At 42.8% G+C, this 19,717-nt stretch overlaps 1 pseudogene; it reads right to left on the bottom strand.

Moving 5' to 3' along the window:
- Positions 1-9,639: 9,639 nt before the first annotated feature.
- On the bottom strand, positions 9,640-19,067 carry LOC125934213 (host cell factor 1-like; annotated as a pseudogene).
- Between the last annotated feature and the right edge of the window lie 650 nt (positions 19,068-19,717).

Raw genomic sequence — 19,717 nt, 5'->3', positions numbered from 1 at the left:
GTATGAAGCCCCCAGCTTTTTCTTATTCAATGTTGGTTTTGGTATATTCAGAGTCCTCTGTACTTCCATATAATTTGTAGAATTATTTTTCTATTTCTGTAAAAATTTCTATTGTGAATTGGATAAAAATTGCATTGACTCTATAGATTACTTTAGATGGTATGGACATTTTATTTTATTTTTATTTTATTAGTTTTTTTTAATGTTTATTTTTATTCTTGAGAGACAGAGAGAGAGAGAGAGAGAGAGTGAGAGAGACAGCAGAGCATGAACAGGGGAAGGGCAGAGAGAGAGGGAGACACAGAATCTGAAGCAGGCTCCAGGCTCCGAGCTGTCAGCACAGAGCCCGACATGGGGCTCAAACCCACGAACTGCAAGATCATGACCTGAGTCGAAGTCAGACGCTCAACCCACTGAGCCACCCAGGAACCCTGGGCCATTTTAAAAATATAAAGTACAGGGGCGCCTGGGTGGCTCAGTTGGTTGGGCGGCCGACTTCGGCTCGGGTCATGATCTCGCGGTCCATGAGTTCAAGCCCCGCGTCGGGCTCTGTGCTGACAGCTCAGAGCCTGAAGCCTGTTTCGGGTTCTGTGTCTCCCTCTCTCTGACCCTCCCCCGTTCACGCTCTGTCTCTCTCTGTCTCAAAAATAAATAAACGTTAAAAAAAAAGAAAAAAATTAAAAAAAACATATAAAGTATTCCAATCCATGAACATAGGATATCTTTCATTTATTTGTATTGTATTTAATTTCTTTCAGTAATGTTGTAGTTTCAGTGCACAAGTCCTTCATCTCCACTGTTGAACTCAGACCTGAGCATTTTATTCATTTTCTTTTGTAAATGGGACTGCTCTCTTCATTTCCTTGTTAGATTATTAGTTATTTTGTGTATACTATTACAGCTGATTTCTGCAGGTTGATTTTGTATTCTGTAACTTTACAATTTTTTTTGTTTTTGTTTTTAGTTCTAACCTTTTATTTTCTTGCTGAAATCTTTAGGGTTTTCTGCATATAAGATCATGCCATCTGCAAACAGATTTTTTTTTTTTTTTTTACTTACTTGAACCATCTTTGCATCCCAGAGATAATTCCCATCAGTCATGGTGTATGATTCATTTAATGGGCTGTTGAATTTGGTTTGCCAATATTTTGCGGGAATTTTTGCATTTACATTGAGGGATATTTGCCTGTAGTTTTCTTTTCTTGTTTTCCTTTGCTATCTCTGCTATCAAATTAAAGCTTGCCTCATAAAATGAATTTGGAAGTATTCCCTTCTCTTCAATTTTTTTGGAAGAGTTTGACAAGGACTAGTGTTAATTCTTCCTCAAATGTTTGACTGTATTCACCAGTGAAGCGATCTGGTCCTGAGCTTTTCCTCATTGAGAGATTTTTTTATTATTAATTAAATCTCTTTATTAGTTACAGGTCTATTTACATTTTTATTTCTAATGATTCAGTCTTGGTAGATTGTAGCTTTCCAGAAACTTGTCCATTTCTTCTAGGTTATCCAGTTCATTGGCATGTAATTGCCAATTAGTAGTCTATTAGTCTACTGTAATCTTTGAATTTCTGTGGTATCAGTTGTAATGTCTTCTCTTTAATTTCTGATTTTTTTAGTCTACCCTCTTTTTTCCTAAGGTCTGTCAAATTTGTTGATCTTTGCAGAAAGCCAACTCTTCATTTATTATTGTTTTTTTCTATTGTTTTTCTGTTTTTATTTCACTTATTTCTGCTCTAAGTTATGCCCTTTTTTGCCAACTTTGGCCTTCTTTTGTTGCTGTTCTTACTTCTTTGGGATATATAGTTGGGCTATTCAGTTGAGATCTTATTTTTTGAATGTGTACTTTATTGCTGTAAACTTCCCTCTTCCTATAATTTTTGATGCATCCTGTAGTTTTAGTGCACTTTGTTTTTATTTTCATGTGTCTCAAGATGTTTTCTAATTTCTCTTTTGGTTTATTCTTTGATTCATTGTTCAAGAAGGTATTATTTAATTTCCACATGTCTGTGAATTTTCCAGCTTTCTTTCAGCCAGTGATTTCTAGTTTCATTGTAGTCAGAAAGGATATTCAGTATGATTTTAACTTTCTTAAATTTGTTAGACTTGATTTGAGGCCTATTTGGTCGAGTTTGGAGAATGCACCGTGTGCATTTGAGAGGAGTGTACATTTTAGTATAGTTGGGTAGAATGTCCTGGTATTTCTACCGGGTATAGATTTCTACCAGGTATAGATTCCTTTGGTCTATAGTGTTTAGTCTTCTGTTTTCTTATTGATATTCTGTCTGGATCTTGTATCTATTATTGAAAATGGGGTATTCAACTTTCCCACTATTATGGTGTTGCTGTCTCTTCCTTCAGTTCTGTCAAAGTCTGCTTCATGTGTGTGTGCTCTGATGTTAGGTCAGTATATAATTGTTTTATCTTCTTAATGTACTGACCTTTTGGCCATTTTATATTCTCCTTCTTTGTGTCCTGTGACAGTTTTTAACTTAAATTCTATTTTGTCTGGGATAAGTATGGACACCCCTATTTTCTTTTGATTAACATTTGCATGGAATATAATTGTCTTTAAAAAAACATTTTTTTAATCTTTATTTATTTTTGAGAGAGAGACAGAGTGTGAGCAGGGGTGGAGCAGAGAGAGGGGGAGACACAGAATCCAAAGCAGGCTCCAGGTCCCGAGCTGTCAGCACACAGTACAGAGTCCAAGCCCGACGCAGGGCTTGAACTCACAAACCGTGAGATCATGACCTGAGCCAAAGTCAGATGCTCAGCTGACTGAGCCACCAGGTGTCCCATGGAATATAATTTTCTATCCTTTCACTGTTAAGCTGGGTGTGTCCTTGAATCTAAAATCTGTCTTTTACAGCTAGCTTATAGTTGGATCATTTTTTTAATCCATTCATCTACTCTTCTGATTTGGGAGTTTAATCTATTTACATTTAGAGTAATAACTGATAGGAAGGACTTACTATTACCATTTTCTTCATTGCTTTTTTTCTATCTTATAGCTTTTTTGTCCATCCTTTCCCCTCCTCCTGTCTTCCCGTGTGATTCTTTGATTTTTTTCGTAGTGACATGCTTTGATTACTTATTATTTCCTTTATTTGTATCTTCTACAGATATTTTCTTTGTGGTTACCTGGGGCCTTATGTATCTTGCACATATAACAATCTAGTCGAAGCTGATGACAACTTAACTTCAACCATGTACAAATAGTCCACACGTCGCTTCTCCTTCTCTCCACACTTTGTAACTGATGTCACAAATTACATCTTTTTGTTTTGCATATCCATTAGAATATTTTTATAGTTAAAGTTATTTTTTATACTTTTATCTTTTAACTTACATACCAGAATAAAAAAAAAAAAGGATGCATGCACCACCGTTACAGTATTTTGGTGCTCTATATTTGTCTATATATTTACCTTTAACTCCTTTTGTCATTTCTTGTAAGGCAGGTCTACTGGTGATGAGCTTTCTTAGCCTTTCTTTTTTTTTTTTCCCCCCAATCTGGGAAAACCTTTAATTATCCTTCATTTTGAAGGACATTATAGTATTGCTCAGCTCCAGAATCTCTGTTTGTTTCTTTTTTTATATTTTCTATCTCTTTGTTGATCTTTTTGTTTTATTAATGTATTATTTTCTTGAGCTCACAGAGTGCCTTTATGACAATTCTTTTGAGTTCTTTAGGTAATTTATATATCTCGCATTCTTTAGGATTAATTTCTGGAGTTTTATTTTGTTCTTTTTATGGGGGCTCCTTTCTTTGTTTCTTTATTGTTTTATAACTCGGTGTTGGAATATGCCCATTTGTAAAACCATCCAGCTCTCCCAGTCCTTAGGGATTGATTGCATACAGAGGAAGATGCTCATTAAACAGCCCCACTAGAGATTTTAGGGGCACCTAAAAACTTTTGGGGGAAGATGTGACTTCTCTAGGCCTGTACGAGGAATTTATCAAGTAGAGAGGCACAGCCAGTTTCTTCCTCAGGAGCCTATGATCTCTAGCTCTACCTGGTGTCTCTGGGTGACCCTGAAAGTTTCTGGTTCTACAGCAGTAAGGCCTAATTCTCTCTTGTTCTCACCAGCTGCCAGGCATCGAATGTGTGCTGACTTCCCATCAGTGCCCTAAGACAGGCAAACAGGTGCCAGTCCTTCAGGCAGCCATCAGAAAAACTGGAACACTGAACACACGTCCCACTTCTCGTCCCCCTTCCTGGGGGAGAAGATTTGAGTCGTGCCTCTTTTCCCACTCACGCCAAGCCGTGCCAGCTACAGCCAGCCACTCCGCATCCTTCTTTGTTTACAGCGGCCCCTCGTAGGCATACAAACTGAGCTAGATCCATCGGGGCTCCGAATGAAATAAGACAAATTAGACCCTCGGGTAGCCCTCTGGAGAACCAGAATGTTGGGTGCATGAATGCCCTACTCTTCTCCTGCTCCCCGAGGGAGAAGTAGCTAGTAGGGTTGTCCTCTCCCAGTGCTGTCCTCCGCTAGCTTGGGAGAGGAGCTGAAACAGGAAAAGGGAAATTGATCTTCTGATGCATTTCAGTGCAGCTCTTCTCAGCTTTGGGCTCCCTTGGTTTACTGCAACCGCTTACCTGGATTTGGGGATTATCTAAATGCCAACAGTTGGGTCCACATGTCTAGTTAAATCATTGTTTTTGTGGGGAAACCAGGGCTGGGACTTCCTATTCCATCGTGATGACCCCAATGTCTATTGTTAAGTTATTTCATTGCTAGGAAATTCTTCTATTAGTGTCATAAACTGTTATACCTCTCACCTGTGTTAGTAGAGTAGCTGTCCATGATTCGAACCGACCCAAATCAGGCTTCTATGAATATGACCTGTCTCTACCCATCTTTTGTTCTCAGGAGCTTCCATTTTTTAATACGATCACAATTGGTTGAGCCAGATGTGGCTCTCACTCCAAAATGCATCACTGAGCCAATTTCCTGGCCAACTTTCCTACTTGAGACCGGAGACGGTGTGAAGGAAATGTCTCTCAGGTGACTGAGGTCCTAAGACAAAACTTTGTAGTTATTAGAGTTTGTGTTTTCATCATGTGTAAAAAACCATCCTCAAGGAAGAAACAATGAAGTCAATCCACTGAGGGAAGCAGACATGAGGGACACAAACACAGTTTTTTTGTTTGTTTGTTTGTTTTTGAGAGAGAGAGAGTGCGAGTAGGGGAGGTGCAGAGAGAGAAGGGGACAGAGGATCCAAAGTAGGCTCCGCACTGACAGTGGAGAGCCTGATGTGGGGCTTGAACTCATGAACTGTGACATCATGACCTGAGCTGAAGTACAATGTTTAACCGACTGAGTCACCCAGGTACCTCCAAACCCAGTCTTAATGGTGCTTGGTGCCCCTTGAGCTATTTATCTGTGCCCCATATGCATTTTTACTCCTGGCGTTCAAGAAAAGTTTCATAGTCAAATTAGTTAAATCCGGGCTTTTACTTGCATCCCAAAGAGGCTTAACTAATGCAGTTTTCATTGAACTTAAAAAATATCCCATACCCCAATAGCAACTTGAACCTCATGTTTTTAACTATTATATTGCATTGTTATGTGGTCTTCATCTACATTGTTTATTTTCTTCTCTTCTTAAAAGAAGTACAGTCGAATAAAACATTTAATGCTTTTATTTGTTTGTTTGTGTCTACTCTAATCCACTGTAAACATTAAACCATTCTAACTATTCTATAACATGCCATCAAAAGGTTGCCTGGGGTTGTGTTGTTAAAATAGCTATTTGATAGGACTGTACAAACACAGCAAAGAAACAGTCTATGGCATTGTGTCTATAATTCCACACCCTTCATGTTCTTCTGTCTTCCTCTCAGCCTGTATTTTTGCCAGATAAATATCAATGTTTACAAGGATCGTGCCTACAATCCTTTCTTTTCCTCCTTAGTAATTTTCTCTATGAAAAAGTTAACAGATCATTCTAAAACTGTTCTTGATGGGTAAGCTGTCCTTACTGAAGATGCATTAGTCTAACTATGGCTCCGAAAGTAACCATAATAACTTTTAATCTTTATCATTTTGTCTCTTTGATGGTTCCCAAATGGTTCTAGAATATGTGAGACAACACATCTATTATGGTGGAATAATGGTGGCCCTAATAGTGCTGAGGCAAGGGCTCTTTGGCTGTGTCACTTTCTTATGAGAACATTAGTCGAGTCTATTTGGGTCCGGAAAAATGAGACAACATTTCAGCTTGAGGAAGTGACATGTTGTTGTTGCCAGACAGGCAGTTTATTATTCTTCTCTGAGCAGAATACCCAAAAGATGCTTTTATTTGTATTTCCAGATGTCTAATCATATCATCATAATGATGGACTATTTTAGAATACAATTACATAGGCAGCATCCTCAAGAATAAATAAAATGATAAGCTCCAGTGAATTATCAGAGTTTATGGGAAAAAAGTTTTTAAAGATACAAAGCAATCTATTTCCAACTTCTTATGAGAAACTGCTCTAAACTTGGGGAAATCATAGTCATTTTTAGAGTTTGCAGGGACATTGAGATCACTTGATCATAAGCCTACACAGAGATAGTTTAGAAAGGAAATTACAAGTACACAGCAGGGGGACCTAATATCCTCCAGAAGTTCAGGGAAGGCATTTTGGAGAAATAAACTGTAACCTGAGTCCTGCAGGATAAGAGAGGAGCAGGGGTGAGAGCAGATGGCTGAGGTTTCCTGGGCAAGGTGAATATTCTGGCAGGTGCGAGAGAAGGCGTTTGTTCGAGAAACAGAAAGACGTCAGGGTGGGCTAATCCTCCACAACTGTGTAGCCCTGGGGAAATTATTTAGCTTCAGTAAGCCTCAGGGCCTTCCATTTACAAATTAGCATAATGACAGCAGTGCCTGGCTGGCTCAGTCCTTAAAGCAAGTGACTCCTGATCGCTGAGCTCAGTTTGTGAATTTGAGCCCCACCATGAGCATGGAGCCTACTTTTAAAAACAAAAGACACCTTAAGAAAATTTAAGATACTAATAGTGCCTATATCCTGAAACTGTCGGGATTAATTGGAATTCTATTCGAAAGGTTTTCATCCCAGGGCCTTGCACGTACGGTTTCACTGAAGAGTAGCTTTGATGTGAAGAAATTGAAAGTTTTGTTTTTGTTTTTAACGTTTTATTTATTTTTGAGACAGAGAGAGACAGAGCATGAATGGGGGAGGGTCAGAGAGAGGGAGACACAGAATCCGAAACAGGCTCCAGGCTCTGAGCTGTCAGCACAGAGCCCGACACGGGGCTCGAACTCACGGACAGTGAGATCATGACCTGAGCTGAAGTCAGATGCTTAACCGACTGAGCCACCCAGGCGCCCCGAAATTGAAAGATTTTAAGTGAAGAATGAAATGATCAGAGTTTCAAAATCAGTCATTCTTCAGGATAGAAATGGATTTCTAGAGAACAGATTAAAAGTGACGAGATCAATTAGAATAACCTCAGAGCGATCCAGGTGAGAGGTGGTGATGGTGTGGGCCAAGGTAAGAACAACAGGGATAGAGAAGTGGATTAATGAAATCTGAGATATTAGATGTTAGTGCAACATAGGTGGAGTTTGGGGGTAAAGAGAGAGAGCAGTACGGGGTATCTCCCAGTCTTCTAGTTTCCTATGATTGCATGAGAAATGAACATAAATGGCAACTTGAAATAACATCTATGTATTATGTCACAGTTTCTGAATCAGGAGTCGTCAGAGCTTAGCTGGGTCCTCTGCTCAGAGTCTCCCAAGGCTGAGATCAAGTTGGCAGTTGGGGGGCACCTGGGTGGCTCTGTCGGTTGAGCGTCAGACTTCTGCTCGGGTCACGATCTTGCGGTTCTTGAGTTGGAGCCCCATGTCGAGCTTACAGTTGTCAGCACGGAGCCCGCTTGGGATCCTCTGTCTCCCCTCTCTGTCTCTCCCCTGCTTGCACTCTCTCAACAGTTAAACAAACAAACCAACACACAAAAGATGGCGGCTGTGACTGCCGTCTCCTTTAAAGGCTCTAACTGAAAAAGACTTCCCTTCCAAACCCTTTGGAACCTGTCTCTGGTGAGCCGATACTACAGTTCCCTAACTCCATTCATTTAATGTTGGCCGCACCTTTATCATGATCTGCACCATCCGTGGTGCTGCCTCCATGAACTTTGAACTCCAGCCAGCCTCTCAAAGGTGTTCTGTGCTTCAGCGTGCTAACACAAACCTGTCTCGGAGTATCAAGGAAACTGTAATTGATAATCGCATTTTCTTGCCACTTAAATCTACTATTGGGAGTTTTAGAGTCTGCCCCTGGAACAACACATCCTCCAACTATGTCTCCTTTTGAACACTTTAGGCAATTATCACTCCATTTCTGGAATGTGATCTCTTTGTGGTTGGTAACACCCCTGCTTTCCACACACTGCCGTGAGTGGGAAGGATGGTCAAGGGACCCCTGGGCGGAGTGAAAAGAGGAGTAGATTCGCCTATGGGAAGAATGTTTGTTCCTCGTCTGGGCAAGCCTGAAGAGCAACCTGGGAAAGTGTGATGTCAGGACGCTAGTTGCATTTTATTCAAAATCAACTGCGAATATTTATTCATAATACTGAAACACCGTGCGTGTGTAAGCCCGTTGTGCTTACTAAAATCAAAGCTCACACGTTGCATTTTATACATAAAAAAAGAAAGGAGGAAAATGAATAAGTTAAATGAAGCGTCTTTAAAAGTGACAAAAAATATAATTGTAGAATTCTGCAGTGGCATTTTAGAATTTTTCTCCTCGAGCGAAGAATGTTCTGTTGGAACTCTTGTTCTAATTGGATAAATTGCGTTCCTTGCTGGAATGGAAGGAAGTGGCGACAACCCTAAGCATGACCTCATGAGCCCTCAAATTATAGATGCCAGAGCCCCTCCCTGAAAGGAGTCTGCATGTATGGATTTCCTTGCAGTGCACGCCAACCAGAAAAACTCAGTATTGTTACCTAAGCGAGAAGCAATGTCATAGGTTTAACTCGCTCAGATTTTGGAGTTCTTTATGGCAGCTAGTATTAAGTGAACCTAAACGGAAGTGGGTACCTTCTGGAAATTATCACGAGGGTCATAGCCCACGTCCGTGTAAAGGACACAGTTGACATGATGGCACCGGAGCCGGTGATGTTCACACCGTTGCCCTGGATGCTGTCCACCCGTCCCTGGTCACAGATGGTGGGGGATCTTTGTTTGAGCTTATGTTGGAGGTGACAATCATGGCCATGGGCATGGTGCTTGTCTTGTGTGTCTCACAGGATGGTTGAGACATACCCTCTGTGTCCAGAAAGGAGCTGGCAGTGAAACACTGGCCTGGGGGTGACAATAAGTCGTGCTGCCACCTTCACTGGACTTGAGGGTCCTGTGGGAGAGGAGAGTATCAGGGAGCAGGGCACCAGGGCCGACTGATATGGTGGTACCAATGGAAGTGGTCTGGTGCATCTCACAGGGGTGGTGGGCAGGAAGCTAGCTGCTACCTACCCTTAGGCTTGCCCACAACCCCCAGTGGTGAGGGGGGTGTAGGTGGTGCCTGTCTCATGGGTCTCACAGGGTGGGTTGTAGCCCACCGGCATCTCAGTACCAGGCTACGTGACACCATCCCGGGCTACATGTTACCCTGCACCAAGTCAGCCGTGGTGACCTGCCATGGGCTGTTGTGTTGTAGGTGAGGCTAGATCGGACACAGGAAGGTCATGCACAGGCTGGACTTGACCTCCCTGGGCACTGTGATTGGAGGCACCTGGGTAGGCTGGGAGATAGGCTGCATGGTGATGGTGGGAATGGTGCGCCCACCAAGCCTCATCACCGTGGTCTGTGCAACCAGCACGGTGACAGCAGTGGGGGCTGATCCCCTGGCTTGAAGGGATGGCAATGGTGCCCAAGGTAGTGATGGGCCAGGGAGGCTCTGGTGCGGTGGCCCGCAGCTCTGCAAGGCTGGTGGGAATGCTGCCTGTCCCTCTGCCGAGGGTTGTGACATCTGGGACGCTTTTTGTGATCAACACGGTGACGGCTGGCTTGATGGTGGAGACAGTGACAGTCGTGACCAGGTGATCATCCCTCAACGGGCACGGAGCAGAGGATAGTGCCTGCCTGGCTGTCCAGGGACCCTCTTTAGCACCACCTGGGTCACTCCGTGCTTCTCATGGCCAGGGCATTTTGAACAGCAGCAGTGATTTCGGTGGGTGCTCCTGTTCCTGAAGTCATCACCTTGATGATGATGGTGGTGAAAAGGGACTTGATGTCAAGACTGCTGGTCCCGCCTGTGGCTGGTATGGGGATGGTCTCGATGATGGTGTTGTGTTGGGCTTGGCCTGCCGGGATGGCCAGGATGATGGGCTTAGTCCCAGCCCCACTGGCTCGCATGCCACTGATGATGGTGGTGGGCTTGCCATCTGCCGAGGTCCCCAGCTTCAGGACGGTCCCAGCTGACGGGGACCCTTTGATCCGGACTACCAACGTCACTTTGCCCAGATTGCAAGTCAGAGCGCCGCCTCCCGGGATAGAGATGGGGCTTTTCACCAGGGCGGTGGCGTTGATGACCCCACCCACCAGCGTGGTCGCTACCTGGCTTTGCCGGGCCATTATCATAGTCCCTCATGTGTGCACCTAAATGACAGGACGGGTGGACATGTGGACAGCAGAAGAGATGGACATCCTCACCTGGGCAGCTGCAGGTGTTTGAGTGGCTGGGTTGCTCACCATGACTGGTGAAGAGGCCACTTCAGTAGCCCAGAGAGTGGCGGGGCCAGGTGCCAGGTGTCAGAGCCATGGTTTTGATGATGGTGATGCTTGTGGGGACACTTGGCACTGTGAGTGCCAAGGAAGGAAGGCTTGCTGGCGGCAGCTGTGGTCGCTGGCCATTTGTGCCACCATCTCTCTCATTTTGGGGCTGCTGCTGATCACTGTTTCCTGGGCACTCTGTAGTGAAAACTGCTTTTTTTAAAAATATGAAATTGATTGTCAAATTGGTTTCCATACAACACCCAGTGCTCATCCCAACATGTGCCCTCCTCCGTACCCATCACCCACTTTCCCCTCCCTTCCACCCCCCATCAACCCTCAGTTTATTCTGTTTTTAAGAGTCTCTTATGGTTTGGCTCTCTCCCTCTCTAAATTTTTTTTCCTTCCCCTCCCCCCTGGTCTTCTGTTAAGTTTCTCAGGATGCGCATAAGACTGAAAACATATGGTATCTGTCTTTCTCTGTATGACGAATTTCAGCATCCTTTCTTAATGAAAACCCTCGAGAAAGTCGGGATAGAAGGAACATACTTAAACATCATAAAAGCCATTTACGAAAAGCCTACAGCTAATATCATCCTCAATGGGGAAAAACTGAGAGCTTTCTCCCTGAGATCAGGAGCACGACAGGGATGTTCACTCTCACTGCTGTTGTTTAACATAGTGTTGGAAGTGCTAACATCAGCAATCAGACAACAAAAGGAAATCAAAAGCATCAAAATTGGCAAAGATGAAGTCAAGCTTTCACTTTTTGCAGATGACATGATATTATACATGGAAAACCCTATAGACCCCACCAAGAGTCTGCTAGAACTGATACATGAATTCAGCAAAGTCGCAGGATACAAAATCAATGTACAGAAATCAGTTGCATTCTTATACACTAATAATGAAGCAACAGAAAGACAAATAAAGAAACTGATCCCATTCACAATTGCATCAAGAAGCATATAATACCTAGGAATAAACCCAACCAAAGATGTAAAAGATCTCTATGCTAAAAACTATAGAAAGCTTATGAAGGAAACTGAAGAAGACACAAAGAAACGGAAAAACATTCCGTGCTCATGGATTGAAAGAATAAATATTGTTAAAATGTCAATACTACCCAAAGCAGTCTACACATTCAATGCAATCCCAATCAAAATTGCACCAGCATTTTTCTTAAAGCTAGAACAAGCAATCCTAAAATTTGAATGGTACCACAAAAGACCCCAAATAGCCAAAGTAATATTGAAGAAGAAAACCAAAGCAGGAGGCATCACAATCCCAGACTTTAGCTTCTACTACAAAGCTGTAATCATCAAGACAGCATGGTATTGGCACAAAAACAGACACATAGACCAATGGAATAGAATAGAGACTCCAGAATTGGACCCACAAAAGTATGGCCAACTAATCTTTGACAAAGCAGGAAAGAATATCCAATGGAAAAAAGACAGTCTCTTTAACAAATGGTGCTGAGAGAACTGGACAGCAACATGCAGAAGGTTGAAACTAGACCACTTTCTCATACCATTCACAAAAACAAACTCAAAATGGATAAAGGGACCTGAATGTGAGACAGGAAACCATCAAAACCCTAGAGGAGAAAGCAGGAAAAAACCTCTCTGACTTCAGCCGCAGTAATTTCTTACTGGACACATCTCCAAAGGCAAGGGAATTAAAAGCAAAAATGAGCTATTGGGACCTCATGAAGATAAAAAGCTTCTGCACTGCAAAGGAAACAATCAACAAAACTAAAAGGCAACAGACGGAATGGGAAATGATATTTGCAAATGACATATCGGGCAAAGGGCTAGTACCCAAAATCTATAAAGAACTCACCAAACTCCACACCCGAAAGGCAAATAATCCAGTGAAGAAATGGGCAGAAAACATGAATAGACACTTCTCTAAAGAAGACATCTGGATGACCAACAGGCGCATGAAACGATGCTCAACGTCACTCATCATCAGGGAAATACAAATGAAAACCACACTGAGATACCATCTCACGCCGGTCAGAGTGGCTAAAATGAACAACTCAGGAGACTATAGATGCTGGCGAGGATGTGGAGGAACGGGAACCCTCTTGCACTGTTGGTGGGAATGCAAACTGGTGCAGCCGCTCTGGAAAACAATGTGGAGGTTCTTCAAAAAATTGAAAATACAACTACCCTATGACCCAGCAATAGCACTGCTAGGAATTGACCCAGGGGATACAGGAGTGCTGATGCATAGGGGCACGTGTACCCCAATGTTTATAGCAGCACTTTCAACAATAGCCAAATTATGGAAAGAGCCTAAATGTCCATCAACTGACAAATGGATAAAGAAGATGTGGCTTATATATACAATGGAATACTATTTGGCAGTGAGAAAGAATGAAATATGGCCTTTTGTAGCGATGTGGATGGAAATGGAGAGTGTTATGCTAAGTGAAAACTGCTTTTAATAAAGGGATGAGCAACTTCTACATTGTTAGATTGAGTGATTAGATGCGATTAGAGATTATTTCTTGTCTTCCAATAGATACACATAGACTTTCCCAGTTCTGTTTGTCAAGAAGGCCACATGCAGGGCTTTACAGAACCATCTGTGTCATAAATCAAGTGTCTGTGTGTGGGTTTATCTGGGGTCTCTCACTTCTGTCTCATTGGTCTGCCTATCTCTGCACCCAGTGCCAGACTCCTTATTTACCATAGTTTAAAAATAAATCTTGATGTCTGTTAGGGCACATCCCTTTTCTTCTCTTTTGGCTACTCTCGGTCCTTCACATTCCCACATAAGTTTTTGAACCAGCTGCCAATTTCATAAAAGAACCTAAAGGGATTTTGAACGATAGTTCATTGAATCTATAAATCAATATGGAGAGAATTCACATCTTTACAATATTGTCTCTTCCAATTTATGACCATGATATATCTTTTATTCTTCTACATCAGTTTTTTCTCTTGATGTTTTATAATTTTCTGTGTAGAAGCTTTCCACATTCAATTAGATTTATTTCACATTATTTAAAATATTTTTTAACATTTATTTATTTTTGAGAGACAGAGAGAGACAGAGCATGAGCAGGGAAGGGGCACAGAGAGAGGGAGACACAGAATCGGAAGCAGGCTCCAGGCTCTGAGCTGTCAGCACAGAGCCTGACGTGGGGCTTGAACCCATGAACTGTGAGATGATGACCTGAGCCGAAATCGGATGCTTAACCCACTGAGCCACCCAGGCGCCCCTATTTCAAATTATTTTTAAAAGTTAAAAAAAATTGTTTTGGATATTTAGAAAAAAATTAGTTTTTAATATTGGTCTTACATAAAATAAACTTACTGAACTCATATATTCCTCTTAGTAACTATTTATGGATAGTTTTGGATTTTGTGTGCATAATCATATTACCTACATAAGATGATTATATTCGTGCATTTCTTTTTTTTAAGTCTTTTCATTTATTTTGAGAGAGGAAGGGGGATGGTGCAGAGAGAGAGGGAGAGGATCCCAAGCAGGCTCTGAGCTATCAGTGTAGAGCCTGACATGGGGCTGGATCCCATGAACTGCAAGATCATGACCTGAACTGAAATCAAGAGTCAGATGCTTAACTGACTGAGCCACCCAGGCACACTCCTGCATTTCCAATCACTGTATCTGATTTCTTTTTCTTGCTTTACTGCATTGGCTAAGATCTCCAATACAATGGTGAATGGAAGGGGAGATAATGGGCATCCCAGTTTGTTTCCCAACCTCAAATAGAAGTATAAAGCATTCCACCATTGCGTATAACGTTTTCATAGTTATGTTCTTTCAGATGAAAGAAACTTCCTTCTATTTCTAGTTGCTAAGAGCTTTTAACAATCAATGTTGAATTTTTTTCAAATGTTTTTCTGCATAGACTGAGATCCTATGAATTTTATCCTTTATCTTATTCTATTTTATTCCACTTAATTTTCTTCTTTATAAAGTGCATTATTTGATTTTTTTTCCCCCAAGGAGAAGCCAACTTTGTGTTTCTAAAGTAAGTTCAGCTTGGTCACTCATATTACCCTTTATGTATAAATGGGTTCGGTTTGCAGATACTTTAAGAGTTTGGCATGTATGTTCATATAGGAGATCAGCCTAGTTTTTAACATTATAGTGTCCTGTTCCACTTTTGCAGCCAAGGTTTTGCAGCTTTCATAAAACGAGCTAGAATGGGTATGTTCCCTGCCTAGCCTCTGAAAGGATCTGTACAGAATTGGCCCTAATGTCTCCCTAAATGTACATCATTGCTGGAGCGTTCTGGACTGCTCTGACATCAATGGGCACTCTACCCCGGCATAGTTGGAAGATCAAAGATTTCAGTAAAGGGGCCTTGTTTACAGGAAATGGAACCCACTCTTGCTGCACCTGTGCCACTAGAAAACGGATCCTTGGCTAATTGAATTATATTGTTGTCTTCCTCTTAAAAGAAGCGTAAATTTATTGGATGCTTACTTTAAGTCAGGCCCTCTAAGAATTTTACCTCTACTATCTCACTGAATCCCTTAAGAAAACTAAAAGAGCCTGTGGTTTGCTGATGAGGAGGCCGAGGCACAGAGAGGCCAGAAAACTCCACGCAGGACAGAGCTGGGGAGCGGTGGAGGCAGGTTTCCTGGAATCAGAGCCTACACCCCTCATCGCTGGCTGATGCACCTTGCTTTGGCTTAGACTGTTGCTTTTTTTCTTCTCTATTGAATTGACTCCTCCGCTCACTTATTTCCCATTTTTCTAAATACTGTATCTAACACATGCCTTCCCAGTCAAATTTGCCTTGATTAATGCTTTGCCCAAATTCTGTGTTTCAATGTATGGTATTTTATTTCCACTCACTGCTGAATAGTTGTTAATTTTAATTTTGAGTTTTCCTCTGTCTTGAGTTATTTAGAAGAATGGTTTGACATTTTTTTTCCATGGAAAGTCTCTTTGGGGCTAGCCTTTGGTTGTGTACTGCCTGGTTTTGTAACATTGTAATCAGAACTTGGCTGTGTAATTTCTGCCTTGAGCACTTTTTCCTTTAGAATTTTTTAGTAACCTAACATCTGGCTAATCATTGCAAGTGTCCTGTGGTGTTTGAAAAGAATGTATTTTCTATTTGTTTGTTACACGACTCTCTCTACATATCTATCGCAGCAAGCTGAATATTCGTGATATTCGAATTCTTAATACTGTCATTTTTTCCCCCAGGTTATTTGCCATTTTCTGAGAGGGATTTTTCCTTCTCCCTCCTCGGGTCTAGTTTGCCAGCCTCTCTTTGTATGTTTAAAAATATTTGCTGTCTATATTTCAATGCTATGTTTAGTCCTTAATGTTTTTTTGACGTCGTGATGAAGTGTGCCTTTTATCAATATGAAACACTTGTCCTCTTCACGCTCAATATGTGACCTTTCTTCAATTTTGTCAAATATTCATTTTTGGGAAAGCCTGTCTGTTGACTGCTCCTCTCAGCCTGGATTTTCAGTGGGGCTTTATCTCACAGAGGTCTCCCAGACCTGTTAGGACATAAATCCTTTTCTAAAACCTTTCTCAGGCTCCTGCGGGGAAAGCAGGGGCATAGATCTGCAATCCCTCAAGCGTTGTGTTTTCTTTCCCTTTTTTTCTCTTTGTTTTTTCCACCCTGCCTATATTATGTTTTGCTAGGTATTAACTTCCAAATGTGGACAGGTCTATTCAGGCGAAGTCTGCACGGCTACATTCCACGGGCCCTTGGGCGACTTACCGGAACCTTCTCTTTCCTTCTGTTTCTTGTTGGCACCTCCTGGTGCACAGCCCCGGTTTTCTTCTCTTACCTCAAAGGAGTAATAATGGGAATTATTTGACTAGAAAGGGATAATAATAGAAATGATTATTCCTCCAGTAATGTTTCATACAACCCTCTATTCTAGCGCCCATAGTCTGTGCATTATTTTTTAACAGTGTCATCCATTAAATTCGAAGTCCTTAGTCACAGGAACCGGGCTGAACCACCTTTATGGTCTTTTACGAGTAGCGTGATGCCCGGCACACAGGACCTCAATAAATGGGACAGGTGAGGCACGTGTAGATAGACGAATGCGTTCATAAGCACCCAACATAGAAGGCCGCGGGAGACGTAAATATAATGAACCAGGCATCCTTGATCCTGCCCTCAGCCTCTCGAATCTGTTCTTCACATAACGACCAGAAAGATTCTTCTAAAACTGAAGTCTGATCTTACCACCTTTCTGTTCAACATCTGGTTTCAGGGACTCCCTATCTCACTCCAGGCGAAAGCTAGTGCATCCCTAAGGAATGCTTAACTGAACTAAATTAAAGCTTAGAACCAGCGTGGAATCATGGGAAGACAGTAACAATGGTCTGATTCCCTTTCAAAAATTCTGTAATTTTGTCATCTACACTTACAAACTTGAGTGTCTGTTAATATTTTAAATGCCTCTGACATTTTGACGCTATAGGACGGTATTTTGACCTTGTCCTGTGGTGCCCAACACAACGTGTTCTCATCTCCGTCCACTCCTTCCACAGCCCGCCCCGGCTATGCTGGCCTCCCTGATTTGCCTTGAGCAACCCGAGCAGACTGCAACCAACACGATTCTGCATTTGCTCGCCCTCTGCCCGGAGCGTACTCTTCCGGCCCGAGAGCCACATGGCTTGTTCTCTCGCCCTGTCCTAACCGCTGCTGGAATGTCACCTTTCCTGAGAATCCTATCCCAACACAGTGCGCCCGTGTCTCTCTGACCGCGTTGATTTCCTTACACTCCGTGGCGCCGCCCGACTCGGTAGGTACATGGTTGTTTATTTCCTCCTCCTGGAATGTGAGCTGCACGACAAAAAAAGACACCCATCTGGTTTTTCACTGCTGCATCCCAAGGGCTTAGTGAATGGTAGATGTAATTTTTGAATGAACCAATACAAGTATTTGCTTGGTTTTGGTGGCTACTGCTATATTGGCCATAGTCACGCGTACTGCGATCGTAGCCATACCCATGTCAGGAAGGAGCTGGGACACTGGTCGCTGGGTGTCAATACCGCTGGGGAGAATTCGGGCTTGCGTCCATGGCAGGGCAGGCTGGCAGCGACGTGCCCCTACCCGCACTCCCCATGAGCCATGGGCTTGGTCGTCCGTGGACAAGCGAGGACCATGGGCTTGAAACACAGACCCGAGAGAAGGATGCTGCGAAGCGTGCAGTCTCCGGTTTCGTGGCAAAAAGGTGTTAGGGGAGCAAGACCGACCTCGAATATGGTGTCCGCCCCATGTCCACTTCTCGCATTCATGTTGCCATGGGCAGTAAAGCACGTGAAAAGTTTTACTTGCGTTTCGTTCAAATGTAAGTCTGCTATTTCACAGGCCAGGACTTTGGTGACATGCATGCAGGGGTCCCCAGACGATCTTCCCCCCCCTCAGCTTGCAACCCCAGTATGGCCCCTGATGATTCCCAGTATAATTAAGGGAGTGAATTAAAGGATACGCATCGGGCATCCTCAATAAATGCTTAATTGGAATAGGTTAAAGCTTAGAGCCAAGTGTGGAATCATGGGAAGACAAGAAAAATGGTCTCATTCTGGTTGAAAAATCCTGTAGTTTTGTCTTCTACCCTTACAAACGTGAGCATCTGTTAATATTTTAAATATCTATGATATTTTGACTCTGTCAGATGGTATTTTGACACGTAGGCTGAATTTTCTAATGGACTACTAATCGATAAGAAAACTGGAATTAAATGATCAGTGAAGTAATAGAGAGCAAGTTGATCTTAAATCTCGTCCTGTATCTCACATTTGTTGAGAATTTACAGGATACCCGGGTACCACAAGGGTGTGCTTAATTAAGAGTATTAATTAATAATGATTTTTTTTTTAATTTTTTTTTCAACGTTTTTTATTTATTTTTGGGACAGAGAGAGACAGAGCATGAACGGGGGAGGGGCAGAGAGAGAGGGAGACGCAGAATCGGAAACAGGCTCCAGGCTCCGAGCCATCAGCCCAGAGCCTGACGCGGGGCTCGAACTCACGGACCGCGAGATCGTGACCTGGCTGAAGTCGGACGCTTAACCGACTGCGCCACCCAGGCGCCCCTAATTAATAATGATTTGATTGATTATTAACGAGGGGACTAAGGGTGTTCTTATTAACTCGGTGGAGTTGGTAATACTGCAGCAACCCTGAAAGTTACATGGTAATATTGTCTCCATTTCACCTTGAGGACAGAGAGTCAGAAAAAGGTTTGGCCAAGGGAGGAGCTGGAATGGCATCGTAAGTAACTGCAGCACAGAATCTGTTCTACCCTGGGGTTTCTCTTGCAATCGGTGGGCTGGCGGCCTCGAGAAGAGCTGAATTCCGTCATGCTTAACAGGCTTGAGAAAAAACGCAAAGGAACCCGTTGATTCAGGTTGTGAAAACGTTCTCAGGGTCTGGAGCTAACGGCGACTGGGAAGAATTCCAGAGATGGTGAGGAAAATGCAGGGAAGGCACAAATCTCTCAGAGCGCCTTTGAAAGGATGACCGTGAATTGATGTCCGTCCCTGAGTAATAATTTGATCCTTCAAGGGAGGCGACCGTATATACGAAACCATGATAAAGCCACATCTTTCTTGTCTTCCTGAAGTCGGTATAAACCAAAGTATTTTTCTTGTACATATTCTACTAAAAGTCTGTAATTAATCTTCAAAGTTGACTGTTGCAAAGAGTTTTAATTAGTCAGCATGCATGGTACGAATGTATCAGATTAATACCGGTGCAGCAGAGTCCCGCCTGGCCCTTGGGGAAAGGGTGAGATGTGGTTTGACCCAAACCACAGGAGAAATCGAGATGGAGAGGTTTACTGCTCACAGGTGCTGCAGGAAGTAGCCGGAGCCACCCGGGAAAGGTCAAGGCTGGTTCCAACAGAGAGAGAGACGCAGAGTGTGAGTGGGGGAGGAGCAGAGAGAGAGGGAGACCCAGAATCCGAAGCAGGCTCCAGGCTCTGAGCTGTCGACACAGAGCCCGACGCGGGGC

This window comes from Panthera uncia (genome assembly GCF_023721935.1).
Source record: "Panthera uncia isolate 11264 chromosome A1 unlocalized genomic scaffold, Puncia_PCG_1.0 HiC_scaffold_16, whole genome shotgun sequence".
NCBI lineage: Eukaryota > Metazoa > Chordata > Mammalia > Carnivora > Felidae > Panthera > Panthera uncia.
This window is presented reverse-complemented; position numbering and strand designations above follow the sequence as displayed.